The 18,887-nt window shown below is 38.0% G+C and overlaps 1 protein-coding gene across 3 annotated transcripts in view; it reads right to left on the reverse strand.

The window, feature by feature from the left end:
- The window catches only part of brinp1 (bone morphogenetic protein/retinoic acid inducible neural-specific 1), a 668,396-nt gene that overhangs the window by 114,887 nt on the left and 534,622 nt on the right, over window positions 1-18,887 (reverse strand). The window lies entirely within an intron of this gene.

Consider the following 18,887-nt stretch of genomic DNA (forward strand, 5'->3'; position numbering starts at 1 on the left):
CCAAATGACATATAAGAGAGATATATGCATTGCATTTGTCATTCCAACAGATGGCACATCACAAATATTAACACTGCTTTTAAGAATCCTATACCAAAAGGTATACAACATAGACATATCCATTGAATGATGCACTGCAAATGTTAATATTGAGGTGTACATTGATTACTTAGATTTCAACCTATCTTAGACAGGTGTGTTTCTATTTCTATACAAACACAATCTAATTTTATGGCATGAAAGAAGCCTATGACAATGAGAGAATGTTCAAACTTCATAAGGAAAGCGATTGGGTCAGGGTCCAAAACCAATATTATGTGGCTATTGCTATGGCTCAGGAAGTTTATTTGCGTTTTTGTTCTGCCAGCATAATATTTTTATTGCCGGGGATGGAGTCCCAAAGGTCACACTGGGCAACGGGTGTATAACCACATTGGAATTTGTGAATATGGGTTATGTTCAAGCATTACAATTAATTGGTTAGAACTCACCAGGACTACTGTGTGCAGTTTTGGTTTCCAGGCTACAAAAAGGACATAGCAGTGCTGGAAAAAGTCCAGAGAAGTGTGAGTAGGCTGATTCTAGGGGTACAGGGAATGAGTTATGAGGAAAAAAGATGAGCCTTTCCAGTTTACACAAAAGGAGATAAAGAGAAGATATGATTGAAGTGTTTAAAATTATGAAGGGAATTAGTACAGTGCATCAAGACTCTTATTTTAAAAGGAGTTCATGAAGAACATGGGGACACAGTGGGAAACGTATTAAGGGTGAATTTTGCACAAACATTAGGTAGTTTTTTTTTACACAGGGCCAATTGATCTGAGCATCCCTAGGTTACTATAGAAAAATACAGTAATACAGACTGTGGCATTAATGGCAGGGAGTAATCATACACATGGCAGATATCTAACACATCAGAACATCAGGTATTTTTTCAAGCTACATATTTGTTTCTTGCCAGCAGACACTGATTTAGAAGTAGTTGATATATTTTGTGGAATATATAAAGGGAGTATTCAAAAAATAAAAAATAAAAAAAGGAAATTAAAAAAACAACCTGATGCTATAATGAAGAAGATATTTGCTTCCCCTTGCTGAGTAGGCATAATGGAGATCTGAATGTTAGACATTGAGATAGCAAACTTTATGTAATAAATGCGCTTAATAAAGTCATTACTGCAATCTGGAAGCTAAGTAAGCACTCTGTTCCAGTTCTGATACCCTTGGAAGGCCAGTTCTAATGAGATGCATATAAGAGCCCTCATTTTCCTGTACTTGAGTGTAATTTGGAGTCCTAAGTACCTTGGTTTTTAATCAGATGTAGTGAGGCTTAAAATAAAGGTGAGATGTGTTAATATAATCCAACAATCTTTAAAACTAATGAGGAAATGCAATATCTCACCTTACAATATCTGTACTTAGCACCATTACAATACAATAATGGTTCTAGTAGTGCTGATGCATTCACATATTATTTAAAAGCGGAGGGATATGGAAGTTTTACAGGTTTTAACTCTTTCCTTCACTGTCCTTTAAGCCATTTAGCTGACTGCTGCACATTGAAGAAAGACTCACTTATCAACACTTTTTGTGCAATACAGCAGCGTTTCTCAACCTTTAAGTATTTGCGACCCGAGTTTTCATAACAGTTTTAATCGCGCCCCCTAACGTTTTTTTGAAAGGAGCCCACTAATACCAATTTGTTCTTTTTTAATTAATGATATATCATAGATGCATATTTTGTTATACCTACTTAACTTTTATTGACATTTATCTAACTCTATATTTATTTTTCTAGCATCAGAATGTAGTTTAAGTTAATTTGTTTTGGTTTCAATAGATGTATTTTTCATATTTTCGATTCTTGTTTTCTTTTTTTCACATCTTCGCGCTCCCTTTTTTGTTACTTCAGTTTGAGAACCGCTGCAATACAGACATTTCTTTACACAGAATGAACTAATAATAATACTGGGTATTCATTTTGTATACATTATTATTTTTATTATAGCTACAAATATTCACCATGACAATGTGAGAAATTGGAATGTGTGAGTTAAGGAAATTGTACTTGTACAAGCAATAAACTGTTATTTACTTGTTGAAAGGGGAAACTGCTTTTATCTAAAGCTGTCAAATGTCTGCCATGGGCCATGTCACAAAAACTGTGGGTGTCAGCAAAGTTTATGGCATTTAACTTCTTATATAAAATGTTAATGGTGTACTTACCTTAGGTTTACAAACTCGTTTATCTTAATACAAAGAAGCATTTTGTGTGACTTCAATTACAGATTAGTTTATATATCTAGAAATCAATGTATGAAGACAGGAATTATGTAAGCTTCAGAGTGTACAACTTCTATACTCTGTATTTATGTTACACTAAAAACAAACACATGGCTGCATTATCCACGCATTATAATGATTCAATATTTCTCTGACACTATAATTTATTGGCAGACCTCCAGACCTGCTCTCCATTATGGTCCAAAGCAACCAATAACTTTACTTTGAAGTTTCAACAGAGATTTTAACTCTCCATCAGGGACTTCTTCCAAAAATACTATGCTTAAGAAATGTAAACTACAATTAGCCGTAGATTGTTCACAACTAACAATGGGACATCACTCAATGCCATTTTTACAACACTTGAGTTGGACTCTGCACTCTGTGAGGGTGATTGAGCCACCACAAGCCTATTTGGGCTATGTGTTTAACAAAATGACATTTTAAAGTATTGTTAAAAAACATGCATTTAATGTGTCTCCTAATGCATACATTTATTATTGCTTTTCCCTTTTTAATAAGATTCACTTTTGCAAAATATTTAATGAACAAAATGTGTTGGTTCATACATTGAAGCAACTAGACCCCTTCACATTCTGCACACTTTATTGTATTGTAAATTTAATTTTAAATGGATACTTTTGCCATTTTTGTCAATCAATCTACACTCGATAACCTAAAATGACAAAACAGTCCTTTAAACTGTCACATGCCCTTTATTCAAAAGTGGCTCAGAGTGCAACTGAGATGGCTGTACTTTCAATTGGTTCTCCTATTTTAGCAGAGATCTTTTGAAAGTATGTCAGAGTGACCATTGGGTTCTCGGTCACCTCGCTGACCAAGGCCCTTCTTGCCGCAATAACATAATTTGGCTGAACAGCCAACTCTAGAGAGAGTTCTGGAGGTTCCAGACTTCTTCTGTTTTACCATTACTCTGCTCATTGTAAGACTCAAATCTTTAGAAATGGTTAAATACCATTGTTCTGATCAATGCATCACCATAATTTGATTATGAAGGTCTACAGAGAGTTCCTTGGATTTCACAGCTTGGTTTTTCTCCACACCTGCAGTGTGAATTGTGAACATTCTATATACAGGTGTACGCCTTTCTAAATGATGACCAATCAATTCAGTTTGCTATAGGAGAACTCCAATGAAGTTCCAGGCACATCACAAGGAGAACTGAAGCAAACAGAATGCACCTGAGCACATATTGGAGTGCCACAGCAAAGGGCCTGAATACTTCTATGAATGAGAGGTTTCAGTTTTTGATTTTTAATAAATTTACTTAACTTTTTTTCATTTCATGATTATGGGTAGCCAATGTCTCCCCTGGCAATGCTGTGTGACCAGCCATGTACTGGAACATTTATGCAAACATCAACATTCACCCATTAATATGAGGACAATTTAACACTGTTATTTAACTTTTATAAAGTACAAGGTAACCAAACCAAACACTCATATAAACTATTGGATAGCAAGCAAACAATGCAGAGAATATAAACAAACTGAGACTTGAGCACAAGTCTGTGGCTCTGTGAGGAGGGAATACTATACTGTAAAGGACAGAGCGGCTAGTTTGACAAATGTTCTATCCATGTATCCATTTACTGGAAATGTTTATGCAGGTAAAAACAGACAATAACTTTGAATAATGTTAACGTTTAACCCGGGTGGAATTGAAGAGTCGCATAGTTTGGGGGAGGAAAAATTTCCTCAGTCTGTCAGTGGAGCAGGACAGTGACAGCAGTCTGTCGCTGAAGCTGCTCCTCTGTCTGGAGATGACACTGTTCAGTGGATGCAGTGGATTCTCCATGATTGACAGGAGCCTGCTCAGTGCCCGCCGCTCTGCCACAGATGTCAAACTGTCCAGCTCCATGCCTACAATAGAGCCTGCCTTCCTCACCAGTTTGTCCAGGTGTGAGGCGTCCTTCTTCTTTATGCTGCCTCCCCAGCACACCACCGCGGCCGCGTAGAAGAGGGCGCTCGCCACTACTGTCTGATAGAACATCTGCAGCATCTTATTGCAGATGTTGAAGGATGCCAGTCTTCTAAGGAAGTATAACTGGCTCTGTCCTCTCTTGCACAGAGAATCAGTATTGGCAGTCCAGTCTAATTTATCATCCAGCTGCACTCCCAGATATTTATAGGTCTGCACCCTCTGCACACAGTCTCCTCTGATAATCATGGGGTCCAGGAGGGGCCTGGGTCTCCTAAAATCCACCACCAGCTCCTTGGTTTTGCTGGCGTTCAGGTGTAAGTGGCTTGAGTCGCACCATTTAACAAAGTCCTTGATTAGGTTCCTATACTCCTCCTCCTGCCCCCTCCTGATGCAGCCCACGATAGCAGTGTCGTCAGCAAATTTTTGCACGTGGCAGGATGTATATAGGCTGAACAGGACCGGAGAAAGTACAGTCCCTTGCGGTGCTCCTCTGTTGCTGACCACAATGTCAGACCTGCAGCTCCCGAGACGCACATACTGAGGTCTGTTTGTAAGATAGTCCACGATCCATGCCACCAGGTATGAATCTACTCCCATCTCTGTCAGCTTGTCCCTAAGGAGCAGAGGTTGGATGGTGTTGAAGGCGCTAGAGAAGTCCAGAAACATAATTCTTACAGCACCACTGCCTCTGTCCAGGTTTTTGTTCCAACCCAATTGCTTAATAAGAAGCACTTATTGCTCTAGAAACACTTCTGCTTCATTTTAGTTATCTCCCTCGTCAAGATTATGAACCCTTATTGCTTATTTTAGTCTTAAACAGCTGCATTCTTGGTTTTTAATTGCTCCTTATTAGCAATAAGATGCAAATGACAAAAGAAACCAGCAGTTATCCATTTTGCTTGTTACCCTTTACTCCTGTGTGTATTTATCGTGCAATTTTTGGTTTAATTAAATACTTGGAAGGAAAGAGAAGAGAAAAAAGTGAAGGATTGAGAATTACCCATCCATTTTACACTTCAAAGTATTTGAATGATGTCCTTAGAATAGGAAAAAAAATCTGGGATATGAGAATGACTTGACATAGCAGAGTTAAAGCACTAACAAGCCATGAAATGTAATTATTGGCAAGGATTGTTTTCTAATTAAGCAACTGAGTTGGAACAAAAACCCGCAGCCACTGCGGCCCTCCAGGAATGAATTTGCCCACCCCTGGTGTAGCATATAGATGATGGCATCCTCCGCTCCCACCTTCTCCTGGTATGCGAGCTGCAGAGGGTCGAGGGCATGGCGTACCTGTGGCCTCAGGTGGTGAAGAAGCAGCCACTCCATGGTCTTCATCACATGTGACGTCAGAGCGACAGGCCGGAAGTCGTTCAGCTCACTAGGACGCGATACCTTTGGGACTGGGGTGATAAAAGATGTTTTCCAAAGCCTGGGGACTCTCCCCTTTTCCAGGCTCAGGTTGAAGATGCGCTGTAGATGACCCCCCAGCTCCAACACACAGGCCTTCAGCAGTCGTGGCGATACTCCATCTGGACCCGCTGCTTTGCTGGCACGAAGTTTCCTCAGCTCTCTGCTCACCTGTGCTGCTGTAATTGTGGGTGGGAATGTCTCTCCTATGCTGGTATCAGCAGAAGGATGTGTGGAGGGTGCAGTACTCCGAGGTGAGAGTGGGTTAGGGTGGTCAAACCTGTTAAAGAAGTTGTTCATTTGGTTTGCTCTCTTCATGTCTCTCTCGATGGTGGCACACCGCTTCGAGCTGCAGCCAGTGATGATCTGACAAACAGTTTTGACTATTTTAAAATATTAAATGAAATTTTGAATGTACAATAAACAGGCTGTGTTTTTATATTCCAGACATTAATAATAATAAAACACACACACACACACACACAACCAGAATGATAACCAGATCCATCAGATGTGAGAAATATAAAAGCTATTAATGTTAAGCTGAGATCATTTATCCTGTTAAAAGTACTTTTACAGGTAGCAGCACATTTGTCACTGATTCAGAACAATAATACTGGTCTAACTGTTTCAGAGCATCTCCGCAGCACATCTTCACAAAACTTATTCCCCCTGAGCAAGATTTACTACTTGAACCGAGAGCCATTAATAAACACTGAAGGCGTATAATAATAAAAATGAATGCTAAGAAAAGAAAATCAGCTATCTATAATTTATTTTACTTACCACCTCAGGTACAAAATGACTTTGTTGTAAGTTATTGTTCACTTTCTTAAATTAGCCCTACCCCCATCCTTAAATCAGGACACTCTTTGAATAAATTGCATGAATTATGCATTGGTAAAATGGAAGAAGAACTTATTAATTTGTACCTGTCATTTTTGTCCCTGCCCTACTTTGCTGTTACGTCTTCATATTTATTTATTAGTTATGAGGACTGGAATAACAATGATGCTAGTTCTGCTAAAATGGTCAAAGATTTTCAAAAACTTTTTTTTTTTTTAACTCTCATTATGTCAATGTACAAAATAAGCTAATGCTAAATGTGTTTAGTAAAGCCCATTAATGTTTTTGACAGCAGCAGGAAATAATATAATAAAAACCACAAAATACATATTTCTTATATCACTGTACTATACAAGCCACTGCAAGCACAGTGTAGCTGCTTCAGGTTCACAGATTTTTGGATTTTAGATGCACGTGTACCAGTTTTTTCAAGCATAGAGTAACTAACTACCCACATCAGGGGCAGCACCCATGGATGTACATGAGTGTTCCTTTCAAAGGAAGAGTCAGATAAGAGTTAATACTGATTTCAGTACATACAGAAATGTGCTGACAGTACTCTGTAATTTTACTCTGAGATTAAATATGGTGTCCCGCAAGGCTCATTATTCAGACCTTTACAGATTTTACTTTACATACTCTAATTAGTAAGCATCATTAGAAAATATAACATTAATTTTCACTATTCGTTCCTGCATAGAGCAACTAACTACCACATCAAGGGCAGTGCCCACAGATGTACATGAATGTTCCATTTAGAGGAAGAGTGAAACAAGACTTAAGATTGATTTCAGTACGTACAGAAACATGCTGACAATACTCTGCAGTTTTACTCAGAAGGTAAATATGGTGTTCCACAGGGCTCAGTAGTCAGGCCTTTACTGGTTTTCCTTTACCATTTTTCATTGGTAAGTATCACTGGAAAATATAACATTAATTTCCCCCATACTTGTATAGAGACGACACCTAGCTATATCTTTTATTTTTGACCAAATGACATTTCTCTGAAAGTGTCCTTAATTATTCTTTCAGTGAGTTAAAGGAATGGATGGATGGTTGAGCTAAAAGCAACCGTTGAAAGAAGAATCAGGAAATGAAGAGCTGAGGCAAAGAGTATTCAAAAATATGAGCCAATATTGTCAAAATGTTCAAATAACCAAGCCAAAAATGAGAACCAAAACTCAAAGATCAGAAAAATATGCAAAAAGCCAGGAGAAAAAGTTTCAGAGTAAATGTTACAGAATTCTTGAACCATGACTGGGGGTGAGAGGCATATCTTCAGTTTAACACTAGAATTACCAGAGCCTACGAAAAAACTCGTAGATCCGTCCCACCTTAAATCGCTTCACGCTTCTCCATCAGCGTCTTTTGTCCTGTAAATGTGTTGATAAGCAGCAAGCAGCCTACTGTCACATCCCCCACCGCCACACAGTTTTCTCAGCTCAAATCTGTTTACCTGCGTGTCAGTTGCTTGGAGTTGTATAGAGTGAAAAGTCAAGCAAAATGACACCTTTTATAAATACTATATCGTTATTTGGAACATATGCATTTTATGTGTGTTCCGTGTCTACAACAATCTATGTAAACACATCGTTAAAACAGAAACGTTTTTCATGTTGTAGTAATAATTGACAAAATGTAGAGTTTTTTCGTAGGCTCTGGTAATTCTAGTGTTAAACACACACTATTATCTGAATATGCCTTTCCTGTTTATTTTTTAGGATGAGTTTTCTGAAACTAGGAATTAATAGTATTTAAGCAAAAAAATGCATATATTTTGCATGTTCTTAGCATATGAATGGATAACAGACATGTGGATTAAGCAACACAAGTTATGTCATTATTTCTTTCATTTTTCACATCATTTGCTATTTTACAGAGTTGTTCAGTACTTGGTCTTGTTCAGTTTGAATCTTTGTTATGTCTTTCTCCATGTAAACATGAAATAAAAAAAATTTATAGGCCACCACTACATACTTGTTGTGATGTGAGATTTTGCATATAACTTGATAAAAATTTTGTATGTCTTTATTTGTAATTTAGGCAAAGCAATGTAATTTAGTGTTACTTTGGTGAGAGGCATTCGTGTTTACACCCACCCCCCCCTTTACGACTGAGTCTTTTTGAATTTTACGACAGAGTTTTTTTGGGGGGGGATTGTGCCTTAAACCAGTTTGGCGAGTGTTTTAAGATGTTGTATTCCCCCATTGGTCTGAAGCATGGCTGTTTGGAGTTGGCTTGAATCAGAAGCTTTTAAGTATCATGATGTCCTATTGGCTGTAGGGGTTAGATAGAGAATCTATAAATCTGCTTGCTCAACCACATTCTCTCTCTCTTACTAACCAACAAGTGATGAAGACCATCACACCATGATCTGAAAGGACAACACAATGGAGACCACAGTTTAGCAGCCATATTGGAACAGGCATACGGCCTGTTCTGAAGAAAGCTGAATGATGCTTTAACTAGAGACATTTTAAATAACTACAAGTCTGTGTGCCGCCTGAAACTACACATCACCATCTAATCAGGTTATATGGTTGCCAATATTCAAATGTACTTTGCATATCGTTATTATTTATGAATATTACCAGTAATAGATTGTTTTATGTGTAACTTAATTCCTGCTTGTCTTTTTACTTCACCTAATTGCCTATAGATATAGAAGGGAAGGTGGGGATAAGTTATATACTATAATACCTTATAAACAGTGGTAAGTCTGTGAGATTAGGCATTTTGACAAAGGCTACTTATACATTAGGGGAAAGTAGAGCAACATATATTACTCTACCAAGACAAAACAATACTACATGGGGTAGGTAAAATCTCTTATATATATTTCTCTTCTGGTTCGTCCTGCTTCCACTTCAAAACCGGTCCTGCCCACACGCAGCCGACACAGCATTTCTCAATTCCTATTCGTCGTCTTCCATGTCATGCACTATAGTGGCCTGCTGAGCATAATATATCCTATTCGTCGTCTTCCATGTCATGCACTATACTGGCCTGCTGAGCATAATATATCCAACAAGTACTTGAGGTGCTGCCACAACAGTAAAGTAGCTATACCACCCTTGCAGGAGCCACCTGTGTCTTTACAACAGCTTCTTACACAGCAAACATCAGAAGCTAAAAATTATCGTGAACACATTCGAGAATACAACTCTTGTCTAGCGTTTGCTTCCATGGGTGCACAGATAACTCAACCTCCTGGCCACGGACCATACTGTTTTAAAATACACAGGCAAATTTATCACCAAATCTCTCCACTATACGCTAACACTTCTACCTCTCCAGGATATGGACAGTTGTATGTTTTTGACACAGCGCAAGCTACTAAAGTACGCTTACAAAATAAAGTGAAAATGTAATTCCATGCTCAGAACCATCAACCCCTTCGCTAAATCATACAAACACATGCATGAAATCGCTCAGTCCAATCCAACAGCATCTGTACGAATGGTTTTCAAGGAAACCCTTAAGCAGGATTTACGACGATACAATGCCCCGACATGTCACACCGATGTTGCAGCGATTTTCGTTGGAGAAGATGGCGAAACGCCTGCCCAAAAGGACATTTGCATCTATCCCATAGGCAAAGATTTACAACATGTTCCTGATAAAAGAACCGCCAAGCGAATAAGGCTTACTCAATGCCAATTTTACATGTACAGATTAGCAATGAGGAATACTTTTAGTATTTTGCACTCCAGCGGCAAACTATTCCAACAGTACGTCGTAGATGCGTATGTTAAAACAGAGGGCGCGTGTCTCAACTATCTCAGATTACATCAACATGATCTACGCGTTGAACTATCAGATGCACTGCAAACAAACGCTGAAAATAACAACGTTTGTGTAGGCAAAGTGATCTTATTACTGTCCACATTTCCAGGAAGTCCAAGATACATGCAACAAAACTATCAGGATGCCATGGCCATGGTACGTAAATTTGGAAAGCCTGATTTATTTATCACTTTCACATGTAATCCTGCTTGGCCGGAAATTCTACATGCACACTGCGTCTTTCAAGAAGTATTTATTTCTTCTTGATTTCTGAATTCCTTTCTCACCGTTTTCCGTTCCTATTCTTACACCGCCATATGCTACAGCGGGCGTCAGCTAGTAAAATATATTTCAGTTTTGGTTGATGTATCCCTTTAATCTAGAAGAACAACAAATCTTGAAATCAGATTTCTTTGGTTTGTATTGTTAATAATATAAGATGAATTTTGAATATGTGTGTGGTTATCCTGTATGTAAATTCACATCACTTCTCCTATTTCAGGATAAATTTTGCATAGGTTGCCCATTTGTACAGGAAAAGACCAAAGAGGATGCTTCCTTTCTGAACTTTGTCAGTACACCTATATATATAGGTATATACTGTGTATATTTCGTGTAGGCCGCCGGGGGAGCTGCAGGGATCAGGAATCTCTGCTTCATGGGGTTTCTGACCTACCCAGAAGTACTTCTAAGCCACACACTCATGTCACCAGAAGTATTCCCGGGTATGGAATAAAGAAGCAGCCCCACTTCAATCAAGAAGCCAGAGTCAGGAGGAGAAGGTCGAAGCATGCTGCGAGGAGAGGAGAAGAAGGAAAAGAAAGTGTTTATTGCTGAGGACACTGCATGTGCTGTGTGAAAGCTGAGGACACTGCGTGTGCTGTGTAAAATGCTTACCTTGGGGAAGAGTTTGACACCATTAAAAACCTTTGTTTGTGGCAAACTTGTCTCTGAGCATGTGTGTCGGGTGAAGAGGGAGTTGACATTTTCAAGGCAGCTCCAGTAAGGTAAGCCATCCAATCCAGGGTCAACAGGGGGTGCTGTTGCTAACTGCCTCTCCCTCTTCATCTGCAGCATTGAGGAACAAGCCCATGAAGACGTCTGACCTCATTTCCCTCTGGATCCAGAAATCCTGTCCCTCCCAAGTGGGTTCCCTTTATATACCAGCCGGCCACTAAAAGACTCAGCTCAGTAGCTGTAACTAAGCTATTCGAACCATGGCTGAAGATGTTAGCCTTTTGCTTAATTTTGGCATTGTGTTCATTAAATGGCCTTTTACCAGGGTGGTATTTTTGTTACTCTGTGTGTATATATATTACTTATACACACACTACTAGCCAAAGGTTTGTACCCAGAATTTTTTGTCTTTTGAGGAAGATTGCCAAAATGAAACAGTTTTCTCAAGAAAAATGATGCTCTGTTGTTTTTTTATTTTATTTTTTATTTTTTTTTTGCAGAATGATGGTTATTCCATGTAAAAGATTGCCAAGAAAATGAATATTTCATACAAAGGAGTCTTCGGTGATGAGGGCTAACTGTATCTAACCAGGCCAGAAAAAGAAGGGGAAGGCCCAGATAGACAACTGAATAAGAGGATAAGGACATCGGTGTCTGTAGTTTGAGAAACCAACACCTTATAGGTCCTCAGTTGACTTTTTCATTAAATACACAGCAAATAATAATAATATATTTATTTATATAAGCACAATAAAATAAAATGGTCATTACTAGGTGCTTTAGAAATCAATAAATGCAAACAATAATACTACTAAAACTCTTATAATAAAAATTAACAGAATGTAACAGAAATAAATACTACTTATTATAGACTCTCAAAATCACATTGAAACAAATAACTCCTTAAATAAGTCTTAGTAGCAGTCACTTTTGCAAAGTGTCAGGCAGTGGGAGCTTGTTCCATAGGCAAATTCCAACAGAACAAAAGGCTCGGTTGCCCATTGTGTACAGTCTTATCTATGGAATAGCCAGGAGGTTAGAGGACACTGAACACAAAGAACTGACAGATGTATGTGTGATAAGTTAGTCTTGAGTATAGACATGAGCAGTACCAGCAATACTTTAGTAAACTAAGAGTAAGATTTAAAATGAATCCTCTGTTTGTTAGTTAACCTGTGAATTTACAAGTTTATCTGCATAGCTGTTTTTGTTTGTATACTATAACCTCCGAATGGACTTTCCAAGAGAACCAACAAACAAGGAATTACATAATTCAAGACAAGATCTGATGAACTTATTAGTATCATGCATTCGTGGAAACAGTCTTATTCTTGATACATTCTGTAAATGATTGAATATACTGGAATTTTTTTTTACCTGATTTATTGCTATTTAACTGCAGGTAATTATTATTCATCGAATTGTCCATATCATAAAGACAACAAGTGGCTTGAGTTTGTAGAACATGCACATTGGGAACGGTCAACAGATATATCTGAGTATCATCATCATAATGGTGGAAAGACATGTTATGCTGATGTACAATTTTACCCAAAGGTAACATAAATCAAAAATAGAATGGGGCCAAGTACAGACCTCTGAGGAACTCCAGAAAGAGCCCAGCTAGGTTTTGATTAATGTGTCCCATTAGCAATAATCTCCTTACGACCTGTGAGATAACCATAGACTCACTTCAATGCAGTACTAGAGATCCCAATTGTCTTTTCAAATGATGGGAGCCGTGATCTACAGTATCAAAAGGAGCAGTTAGATCTAGCCAATTAAAGAGGCTTGGTACCATTGAGTCTGCAGCCATGAGATCTTTTACAACCCTAACTAAGGCAGCCTCAGTACTTTGAAAAGCCTGAAAACAAGACTGAATAATCTCAAAGAGCTTGTTTGAATCTAAATAATACAGCAACTTCAAAGCAAAATATTTTCCAACTCTTTAGACATAAAATACATAAAAAAATGATTAGACAAAACCACAGGATCAATATTTGGCCTTTTCAGAATTGACTTTATAACAGCAAGCTCGAAAGAAGTGGAGGTTTTGCTATAAATCAAAGACTTATTGATAACTAGTTGTACTACCCATCTAAGACAGGTTGAGACCAATGTAATCCACATAGACCTCAGTGTATTCAAAGTTAATGTTTGCAGTGCACCATCTATTGAAATGTATTTTGTAATGTATGTAGTCATAAAATGCATCGCATTTGTCATTTCAACAGATGGTGCATCACAAAATTTTGTAGCAATAAATCTCATTGCATTTTTCATTTACAAAGATGGCGGCTCACAAACATTAACACTGCTTTTACGAATTCCATACCGAATTGCATATAACAGAGACATTGTACCTCATAGTACCTGGACAGACTCATGAACAAACAGACTTGTCCTTTTATTTAGGTGGGTAGTGGTAAGAAGTGGACAAACTGCTGTAAAACATGGGATCCAGGGCAGAAGTGGAAAATCGCAAACGAGACACAATACACAATAAATCTGCCTGAGAAATCTCTGTTAACACTGCTCAGAGAAGTAGGCAGTGGATCTACTGTATAACAAACTGATTAACAGCTACAACTGCAGGCTTTATTTGTGCTCTGATATTTCTAACCTTTCCTTGAAAAAACTAAAGAAACCATTGCCATGTTTCACCAGAAACAATCCACAGGGCTTGTCTGGCTAGGCTTAATCAATTGGTTCAATTACAGAGAAGAGATGTTTAGGATTCTCACTGTCATTATTAATACTTATAAGTGTGAAATAATACTCGGTTCTGGCCTCTCGAAGTGCAATTAAATATAACTGCTGATGCTTCCTAAAAGTTTGTTGATGAGAATTTGAGATACCAGTGATACCAGTGACATACAACAGAGAAAAGATTAATCCAGGATGCTGCCTTATGAGGAAGAGTTTCAAAGAAAAAGCCTATCTGAAACTGTCAAATAAAAGAAAAGGTTATAATGAGCAAAAGAACAGAAACATTGAACGGAAGATGGCTGTAAATGCATACTAAGGTTGTATTTTCTGTAAAAAGTATTATTGTGTTTTTCATGATTACCACAGCTTGGGGTTTGCTCCAAGTTTTTATCTTGAACATCTCATGGGTTTCTCTTTTGTACATGATAGAATAGTAAAAAGTGTTCCACCTAACCCCCTGCCCATCGTTTCACTATCTAAAATCTTGAACTCCCTTCCTCCCTGATAGCCACCCTTTAATCCACTGAGATTCATCTCTAGTTTAAGTTAGCCATGGTAATGAGGAACCTTGCAAACCCAATCCTGTGATTGAGCCCCAGGTGATCCACAGATTCATTTCTGGAATTAGGAAAGGAGCGCACTTTCTTGGGTTTACCATGCCATAGTGTCATCTGGTGAGATCTGAGACCTGATATTCTATATCCAGAGGTGTAGTGGAACCTTGTAAATTCCATCCCATGGTTAAGTCCCAGATGAACCCCAGATTCATTAATGGAATTGGGTAAGGAGTGCAAATTCTTGGGTATATCATGCCACAGTGATGTCTGGTGAGTTCTGAAAACTTTGCATTCCTGAGACCTGATATTCAGTATCCAAGAGAGTGATGGAAGCTTACAAATTCCATCCCATGATTAAGCCCCAGATGATCCCTAGATTCGTTTCTGGAATTGTGGAAAGAGTAAACATTGCTGGGCTTATAATGACGAAGTATCATCTGGTGAGTTCTCAAACTATTGCATTCCTGAGACTTAAAATTCAGTATTCAAAGGTGTGCTGGACCTAGTTGTCCTTACTCTCAAGGTCTTTCTTTTAAAAGGCCAGGTACACATATAAGTCTCGGAGATGCTTGTCATCTTCAACAGAGAGCAGGACAACAGCTTTTGATATTGGGAATTTTCTGCTGCCACGTGTTGGCTTGGAGGACCTTCAGCGGTTTTCTGTCATTACTTGTTGCCACTTTCTCTGTTGCTAGAGGTTCAGAGACATTTGCTACCAAAGCATCCAAAATAAAAAACAAGGCTTATAACTGCCTAACAGCCTCCATCTGCCAATATTGATTGCAATTAATGAAATGTAATTTAAATAACACACTGTTTAATTCTATCATGCTCTATATTTCTGGTGCAGGTTCTTACTTACTGTACATAACCTATAAGGCATTTTAGGAACAAAATGATATTTCAGCTCTGAATTTAAGAACATAATCTAGGCAAATAAAGTGCCACTTATAGTCTTTAAGGTAAAAAAGTCTCTTTCTATTAGTAGTATAGTGAACTAATGCTTGTTTTATGATTAGATGGAATCTGTTTTTGTCTGTTTCAGCAATAGCAAAAGTAAAGCTTGCTTTAGGCTACATTTGCTAGGACATCCCAAGTGACTTTATTCTTCATTTCTTCTGAGATTTTTCCCTATTAGCATAGTATAACAAACTGTGCCAGCAACAATTGTCTATTTTATGCTCCAAAACACCACAGGGGAGACTTACATATCCAGAGTTTAGCTCTTCTAAATTACAGCAAATGCCAACTTTTATGATGGGATATTAAATGTAACCCTTCAAGTGTGTTTCAGATTAGTAATTATAAAAAAGATCAGACTAATGAAACAGATCATGTAAAAGGTTTGGGGAAAACCAGTACATGGCATGTACTAAGAGCCTCTGTAGTTAAACAGTTATGTTACACTAGAAATAAGTTATCATGTATTGAAATAGACTGAAATCTACAGCATTACATGTTAGATAGATAGATAGATAGATAGATAGATAGATAGATAGATAGATAGATAGATAGATAGATAGATAGATAGATAGATAGATAGATAGATACTTTATTAATCCCAATGGGAAATTCAATGGGAAATGTTATGAGATGAGATCATCTAGAACCAATAAAAAATTTGTTAAGTATTCTTGCTTTCAAATTTCTTTACTTATTTTCCCTTACAAAAATTTAAATTAATAACAAAAAATATGTGCCAACGTGTCATGGTTTCCATAAGGACAATCAAACTTCAAAAATATATGGTTTCAGTTTTGAAATCCAGGCTGAAAACTCACTATTTTAGTGTAGCATACCGTTATTAGAGGTAGTAATTAATTGTCCATAAAGAGCTATGCATCTTGATGCTCCCAGAGAGTCCCAGATCGCAAATTACCTGATGAATAGGCAGGAGTTTATGAGGCTCGAGGGCTTTGTGTCTGAGATGGTGTGTGTCATTCTGGGGAACCTCTGGGAACTGTCCATTCTCCCTTTTTGTAGACCCTCTACACAATGACCCAGTATAGTGCAAGCTCTTCCCATCTACAGAAGTTCTCAGATGATTCCTCCACAAGAGGTTGCACTGATAATGAAGTCGAGTTGGAAGACAGGTGGCTGGTGGGGGACTTTCTCTTGTGGTGCAGCTCAACTCCAACAAGACAAAAGAATTAGTGGTGGACTTCTGGTGTGTTAAGGAGCTCTTGTGAACAATCAACATCCTGGGAAGGAGGTGGAGGCATTGCAGAGCTATAAGTCCATGTGGTCTGAGAACACAATGGCTTGAGACAAGAAGAGTCAGAGCAGACGGTACTTTCTGAGGAGAGTCAGTTCATTTGATGTGTGCAGCAAGCTACAAGTTTTACCTGATTGTTGTAGCCAGCATTTTGTTCTACTCAGGGTAAGTCATTTGAGTTCAAGTGATACAAAACACCTGAACAAATCTATGTGAAAAGCCAACTCCGTTGCGGCACCAACTTGGGACACTCTGGAGGCTATTGTGGAAAAGAGGATGGTGGGAAAATCGAATGCCATCATTGATTTATCTGATAATCCCCTCCTGGGAGTACTTTTTGGAGTACTTTTGAGGTTTACTGTAGAATGTAGTAAAAAGGAGTATGAGCATTTTAAATAAATAATTCCAATAGTTTCATTACAAAGTGCTGTGTGGGTCCCTCTGCCAATTTATATGTCCCAGTGGGGTGTTTTTACAAGCCAAGCTGCCTCTCTGTATTCTCCAAATATTGCACAAGCCTTGCCCAAGATGTCTCCATCTCTAAGCATGAATGTTTCCAGTCCCATTTAAGTAAACTGTGATATTCTGTTCTAGCTGCTAAGCAGAACATTTACCTTATTATCCACAATTACAGTTAATCAGTTCATCTTTTCACCAGACAACCTCACACAGAAGCATGAAAATCCAATTTAAATGGAAGCACTGCTTTGATTCATTTGCTGGCTCCAGTCGCCAGACATCACAAGTGCTTCTACGTTTTTATTCTGTCCTTTTAGTAAGTTGATGAAAATTCAACCCATTTTTAGTACACATACAAGTCCCTGAATAAGGCACGTCCTTTTGAAATGATCTTGAATAGATATATGCTTATTAAAAATGGGATAAAGCAGTTTTATAACAGTAAAGAGCTAGCCTGAATTTATATTGAGAGTTCGTAAACAAATCTGAAACTGGCCAGGAACCAACATTTTTCCTGTAATTTGTCACTTCTTAAATTACAATAAAGATGCCGTCTCAGTTTGGCACTATGCTGTTTATTCATTTTAGATCAATTTCACTTGCTGACACACATTTATTAAAAATCAAACATGTATTGAGAGAAAATTTCTGAGGAGCTGAGTGTAATGACATGAGCTGACAAAACCATTCACAATAAAACAATAAACATTTCATTGTCCTTCAATAATCCGAGACCAAGGAGACGCACTTTCTCCACAATGCTGTAACCACGTGTTATACAACAGGGACACCCTCACCTCCTTCAGCTCTTTTAGAGCTTTTCCTCTGCCCTAAACATGCAGTAAGATTTCTTCTTGTACATTATCAGCCCATTACCTCCTTATTCTAGTAATCTGCCATGGCTTCTGAAATGCCAGCTGCTAACTGTAGTTGAAGTGTTTGATTATCCAGAGAACAAATGTGAATGCACTCTTCCAAATTTAATTTTTAAGTCGTCTTTTTTTTTTTACATTTTTTACATTTACATGTCTGTTTATTCGATTAACAGATGCATTTTTGCAAAAAAGGTCAACATAGTTGCATAAACATTAGTCAAGTTTTACACAAAAGATTGCAAAATTGATTATCATAAGTGAAAAGCACAGACCAGAAAATAAGCAAGTTGCACTTCCTTGGTTTCAAAACCTAACAACTCAGTTAGATAGAAATTCATTGAACAAATGTTTCTTAAAAACATGGAGGGAGTAAGAATTTTAAGTAGAGGTGGGCAGCTCATTCCACTAGCTAGGAGCTACACATGAAAACACATTATATGTTTAATGGGAGGTGGATTCTATCCGAGCAACATCTGGCAAAAGAAATTCTGATGCGGGCAACGGTGCATCAGAGGGCACTTATGCATACACCCACGCTCACTCACACCAGGCCGATTTAGAGCTTACACATAATCTGACAAGGGCGTTTTTGGAATGTGGAAGGAAACTAGAGTACAAGCGCCAGTGCTACAACAGCCACATGCTGTGCTTGTCACATTTTTTCATTTTCTAAACTCAAAAGGACTCAAAGCATTTTCTAGCAGCATCAGGCACAAGACAAAAACATTGGTAGTTCACTTCGATCACTTTCATGATCATACTAATCTTATGGAGTGTATCGATAAAGAGGATTTGACAGAGTCTTGGTGCAGAAAGAATTGTCTGCTAGTTAACATCAGCAAAAC

The sequence above is a fragment of the Erpetoichthys calabaricus genome, chromosome 9 (genome assembly GCF_900747795.2).
Source record: "Erpetoichthys calabaricus chromosome 9, fErpCal1.3, whole genome shotgun sequence".
Classification (NCBI taxonomy): Eukaryota; Metazoa; Chordata; class Cladistia; order Polypteriformes; family Polypteridae; genus Erpetoichthys; species Erpetoichthys calabaricus.